Below are 6752 nucleotides of genomic sequence, written 5' to 3' on the forward strand. Positions count from 1 at the left end.
GTGCTCTGTCTCTGTGGGGTGTATATGTGCTCTGTCTCTGTGGGGTGCATACCTGCTCTGTCTCTGGTGCTCTGTCTCTGTGGGAAGTATATATGCTCTTTATCTGTGGGGTATATGTCACTAAACAGAATTAGTATGAATATTTTAATATTTGCTTCATGCCTATGACATTATACTTTGGAAAGCACAGTTCTCCTTTACTATTTTAGGGAATAGATTCTGTGAATAAAGTTAGTTTTTCTAGTGCTGATTACTGCATCACCAGAAGGACATATAACTTTTACCATGAGAATACAGCATTATAACTAACTTCATATTTATCCTTCTGACTAATGTAATTAAATCTGTTCAGCTAGAACTAATGAATTTCAAGAAATCCTTCTCTTCATCATCATGGAACCTTTCTTAAAATAGTCCCAAGTCCTTGAGAATTTTCCAAGCTAGAATGAAATTCCTCCTGGTTTTCTTTATTGCAAACTGTCATGTAATGAGAATCCAGCTAAGTAAGTCCAAACACGTTATTGTATTTTAACCAGACCAGACCCAACACAATCTTAAAGCATGTTTTTGAAAGCAGGCTGAAATGAACTGGCAATTTACAAATTTAGCAGAGCTGCTTACTCTTAACAAAGAGTAAGAAAAAGAGGATTCCAGAAAAAGATACTTCTTCCCAGATTTATTACACAACCCTGAAATAAATGAAACAATGAATTCTAGCATAGTCTATATGTTCTACAATTTTTTTTTAAAGTGGGGAATTCTGGGAACCAGTTTCCTCAACATAGCTATCCTCCTGCCTCAGCTCTCCGCCCAACTCTAAAAGATTTAAGACAAAACCTAAGTGACTGGGTGTGATGGAGTCATACTCGGTTTGCATACAGCCAACTGTCCACTCCCAGTCCTGTCCCCCAAAAGAAAGACAAGCATGAGGAAGCAGGAGAATTTGGGACCCCTCTCTCTGTCACCTCCCATATTTAGAACTAGTCACCTTCTCTTAATATTCAGAAAATATTTCCCAAGAGAGAAGAGAGCATCAAGAAGGAGGGCCTTGAAGGTGAGCTCCTGAGGCAAAGAGGAACTGAGCTGGCAGAAAAGGTGAGAGAACTAAAGGAGGAACAGGGAGATGGAAAGTCAAGAGAAAAGAGAAAAACCACGGGAGGAGGTGTGGTCTGCACTCATCCCTGGTAAGGACATCACTCAGCTGTTTACAGTCCTGCTGGATGCACCTTTCCGGGCTCATAGCACAAAATCAAAGAAACAACCTGAGTGTACCCTAGGCCAGTGAATCCGGGTGCTTGGCGCACCATTCCCTCTGGCCAGCATGTGGGCAGGCCCTACCTGTCCACCAGGGCGACGGCCACAGACTCTACAGCCTCATCAAAGGAAACCAGAGTTCCCTGGTTTAGTCACAACCTATTTTTATTTCAGTTGTTTTAAAGTGTCAGGTTTGGTTGATCTTGGGTACCAGTTCGTCCCAGGTTTCTCTAGTGAGTAGAAAGAGGGTGATGGAGTCATTTTGCAGCCTTGTCATGGGAGGTCCCAGGGAACTACCTATACCCAAGCCCTTAATAACTCCAGGGACGCTGCTACAGGCTCTCTGAACTACCACACCCAGGTATTACCCCATGTAAGATTTCATTAGGGATGCAAAGGATAGGCAAACAGCCTTCCTTTGCACTTGTGTGCCCCAAAGGGACATATCAAAATGTAACTGCTTTTGCTTGCGGTTCATGGCCCTCTGTGTACGCGCATCTTGGCGTGTATTGTGTAACAGTCATTAAAAACAAAAAGTGACACAAAGTTCCAAAATACTTAGTGCGAGTTTCCTTATTAGCAGCAACTGGGGCTGCTGAGACTTTGGAAAGCCGTTTAAGAAAAATAGAGCCACCCAAATGAACAGGGATTTAAAAAAAAAATGTAGATTGATGGTGCCGTGTTGGTCACTGTAATTACTGAAGGTGTATCATTTCCTAAGCTCTTTCCATTAAGTGTATGCCATACATTTATCAGACATAATTAGCACTTTAGGTGACAATGATTTGATTTCTTTCCTTGTAATAAAAGCTTTCTGTGTTGGCGTATACATTCGGAAAGAGAAATTGAATACTGTTGCTGTTTACTCCCCCGAGGCAAAATTTAGGAGGGAACCAGGGAGGAGTTGGGGGGTGCGGGGAGGTACGGGTGGGGGGGGGAGGCATAGGAAAGGGGATTACAAAACAGTTCTTTGTGAATTTTGTGAACAAGAAAAGTAAAGTAGTTCCATGAAAGCTTTCAAGATTCGTAGTCAAGCGCACGCTGCGTTTGAAAGCGAAGGAGGGCCACAGAAGGGTTCCTCTGCTTTCACAGTCGGCGTTTAACTTTCCTTCAGACGTGGATCAGCCCGCGCTGATTCAAGGGGCAAAACCGGACACATTTAAATGACTTTGCAGAGCCCAGAAATGTGGGCCGCCTTCTTGGAAGGAATGGGAGAAAAGACAGCTTTGAAAATTCTTCAGATAAACACAGTTCTTCTGGAATCCTCACAATTAAGGATCCCCTAATCCCTATTTGTCTGGTGGATTTAAGCATTTATATAAGTGTATATATGTATATGTGTGAATGTGTGTACGTGTGTATATATGTGTATGTGTATATATACGTATAATTTATGTAAGAGAAATAACATAAATGTATGTTACATGTGTCTTGTTCATGGCACACAAAAATGCTGCATCCTAGAATCTGCGGCCCCACCGGAAATGTTTTGAAAACTTCTACTTCTGTGTGTAAAAACATTTTCTTCTCTTCTTCATTAAAAAGTTTGTTGCTGTTGTTGTTGTTTTAATGTGACAGTGAGTACAGTTTGTTTCTTTGTACAAGTCAATTCGAAACTAATTCTTGCAAATGACTCACTGTCAAGTAAATAGGATGTATTTAGCCACATACAGCCCTTCCCATGTATATTGAACACACAGACTTTCTGCTTTACCAAACCCTGTTCCACCTAGACTCCCGGTGCAGCCAGATTCAGATTTGAAGTACCTGGTCTCCCCGCCTATTTCCATTCTAATGCTTCTAAACCTTGCCCAGGGTCTAAAGAAAAACTAAAGGAGAGATGCTCTGGGGAACCTTCATTTTATAGTTTCTGAAATGTATGCAGATGCCTCAGTGACCCAATATTAATTTCTGTAAAGAAGGAATCCTGGTGCACACGTGGGTTCCTGCCTAGCAAACAAATATGGGAAAAGTAAAAACAAACAAACAAACAAATAAAAAAAACAGAAAACAAGCCCACAACAAAAGGTTGCAAAAAATTGGTGTGCAGAATACATTGTTGCATAAACATGTTTTGCCTATATTACAAAATAACTGAAAAAAATTAAGAATTAATTGCTTGGAGATGGCCTGGAGTTGACTCCATATAATTCAGAGGTCTGTAAGCACGATTTAAAATCTGTAGCAGCTGGATACATCATTTTCTTTCTTAAACAACATTTAATAAAGAACAGGTGACATCTTGGTGACACCTTTCAAAAAAAAATCTTTATGCTTAATGTTTAACTAGAGCCAGGTGGGGGGTCAAAGGACATTCTCAGCAAAAATAGTAACACTTGTGTATTTGCCCCAATGCTATTTTCTTAGCATAAGAAAGAGATTGTTTTGAGACCCAGATTTGGCTTCTGCAGGTCTGTGCCTGTGGCCTCTATTCCATCTGCTCATTTCAGAACCGAGAGAGGAAAGGTATTGAAAATAACAAAAAGACAAGAGGACCTTTCCAGAATCTTGTGTCGGCAGGCAACAGAATGCTGCCACAGGTGACATGCATGGGTATGACAGACAAGCCAGCACTGATGACACATTTATCATGGAAAAGATTCCCAGTAATGCTAGGATGCTACAAAGCCATTGGATCACCTGTTCCACGAAAACCCTGTGTTTACCCCAGCCCCTCGCTGACAGGCCATAGCCAACCACCAATACTTCCATATGAAGCTCTGTCACTAGAATTTCTCTTTATGTAAAATCTATCAGTGACAATAAGAGTTCTTTTTCTCCCATGATAAAATAGGAAATGAAACATCTATGACCCAGGATTGTTTAAATTCCCCCCCCAATTATTTCTCATCAGATAGACACCGTTTACTTTTTTTGAGACACAGGCACACACATGCATACACATTACATAGAAAGCCCCTTCCTCCCACACACACCCCCAGGAGGATGGGAGAGAACGTCATGTCAAAAACCCTCACTTTAGAACAATAAATAAATAAACCAGCCCCAGCCTTCCGGAGGCTAGCCAACTCTAGCATAAGTAATCCAAGAAGCTGAAAGATGCCAGATAAATTTGATTACTATAAAAGATGGGAACATGTTTCTTTCCTTTGAGAATTCACAAAAAGGGGTCAAAAACAAAGCAATGCTGAAAGCGAACAATTTCATTTCGCCCGCAATTCAGGGCGAAAATTCAAAGGCAATTTTGCAGGAACATTTTATCACAATTTTATAGACCCTCATTTCCTGCACACATCACAATCTTTAATTTCTGAAAGAGGAAAGCAAGAAAGGGGGAGGTGGGCGGGGGAGAGAGGGTGAGGGGGCTGGGAGCAACCATGAGGGGCTTTTTCTTCTTCCTCTTTAAGATATAAATGCAGATATTTATAAAGCAGTGAGGGATTTGTAAATCTTTCTTTAGAGCTGAACCTACCGCTGAGGTTGTGATTTGCTAAAAGCTGCTATAGGCGTACTCCAAAACACAGCGGGGCCATCCCTCCCCTTCCAAAAACATCAAAAATAACAGACGCGGGGAGGCACAGAGAGAAAGCTGTTCTGATTAGTTTTGTCTTGACAGACAGCAGAATTGGGAAAGAGCTGGGGTTTTTTTTATACTATCTTCCTGAATCATATTCATATGATATATATGATCATATATATATGTATATATATGTATATATATATACATATATATGTGTGTGTGTGTGTGTGTGTGTATAAACACACATACACATAAAAGTAAAAATTCAATATCTTACCTACCATCTTTGAGACTGACTCTTCATTTGTGGAGAGTTGGATGAAGAGAAGCTGTCAGCTGGCCTTTCAGAAGGTCAGAATCTAAAGACAGATACAACAGGGACAGATTCAGAGTCACCTGGGCCACTGTTGCTCCTCACCTTGAGGTCTTGGCTAGTGCAACAAAGGTGGGCATTGTTGGGAGCACAAAGCTTTGCTTTCCAGACCTAATCTGGCCAATAACTTCTTGTGCATTTTCAGTGAAAGCCACAAACCCTCTTTCCTTTCCTAGTGGGACTATGAAATGAAAGATCTGCTGTCTATCCGTGGTTGTAAGGGCAAGGGAGAAGGACAAGGACTTAAGCATGCTTCACTCTTGACCTGTAGTTTGATACATCCCAAGAGCCTGACCATATCTGAGATGGGAGATGATGAATAATTGGAAAATGTAAGGCATGAAAATCTGAAAACCAGAGTAAAACCTTAATAGTAAGTACAAAAAAACAAAATAAAACGAACAAACAAAACACAAAGAGTTATATGGTCCTTTATAGGAAATGGAATGCCTTCACACAAGGGCAGGCATTTTTTTTTCCTCTCAATACATTGACACCTCTATAGAGTTCTTGTTTGAAGGAACTATCACATTACTTCAACCCAACCAAAAGAAACAAGCAAAAATAGTGTCTTAGAGAAGAAATGGTTAAAAGGGTATCTTCTTTTGTAGCTCTTAATGCCTAATGTAAAAAGTAAAAAAGACTTGGAGTATGGAACCAATGAGATGTCACAGTGGCTAAAGAGGCTTGCTGCCAAGCCTGGCCATCTTGGTTCAAGGCCTGGGACTCATACTGGAAGGGGAGAAATGGTTTCTGCAAGTGGTTTTCCAATCTCTACACACACATCATAGCACATGCCTTTCACTCCCCACATGCACACACCTCAAACCAAGTGAATGTTGAAAACAGGGCACACTTATTCCTTGCTGTTGGGTATGCAAACTGGCACAACCTCAATGGAAATCAGTGTGAAGTTCCTCAAAAGGCTAGAAATAAATCTACCATATGACCTGGCCATACCAGTCTTGAGCAAATGCCCAAAGGACTGTATCCTACACAGATGCCTACTTGGTCACGTTCATTGCTGCTCTTTTCTCAAAAGCCAGAAAATGGAAATAATCTAGATGTCCTTCAATTGATAAGTAGATAATTAATATGTGCTACATTTAAACACTGTAATATTATTCAGCTTTTAAGAAAAAAATATTATTAAGCTTGCAGGTAAATGGATAGAGCTAGAAACAATCATTCTGAATGAGGTAACTCAGAAAGACAAAAATCACATCCCCCCACCCCCATCTGAAGATGTTAGCTGTGAATCTTCAGACAGATATGCTCAATTTAAAATGCCGATAGAAGTCAGAAAATTACTAAGGGGCCATTGGGGAGGGATTTCAAGGCAGGGGAGATAGAACTCAGCAGCATAAAGTGTTAAAGGGAAATAATGAAACAGGAATGATTAAATGGTGTGGGGGATGGGGGCAGAAGAGGAGATGAAAATGGGGAGGGATAATTAACACTAAAGACCTCTTTAAAAAGTCATATGGAAACATAATACTGTAGAAGATTCCATTTACATATGTATACATATAATACGAAACTTCCATGTATATGTGTATAAATACACACATAAATAATAGGAAACTTCCATATATATGCATGTATATATATGCATATATATATATATATATATATATATATATA

The sequence above is a fragment of the Grammomys surdaster genome, unplaced genomic scaffold, assembly GCF_004785775.1.
Source record: "Grammomys surdaster isolate TR1022 unplaced genomic scaffold, NIH_TR_1.0 187, whole genome shotgun sequence".
Classification (NCBI taxonomy): domain Eukaryota; kingdom Metazoa; phylum Chordata; class Mammalia; order Rodentia; family Muridae; genus Grammomys; species Grammomys surdaster.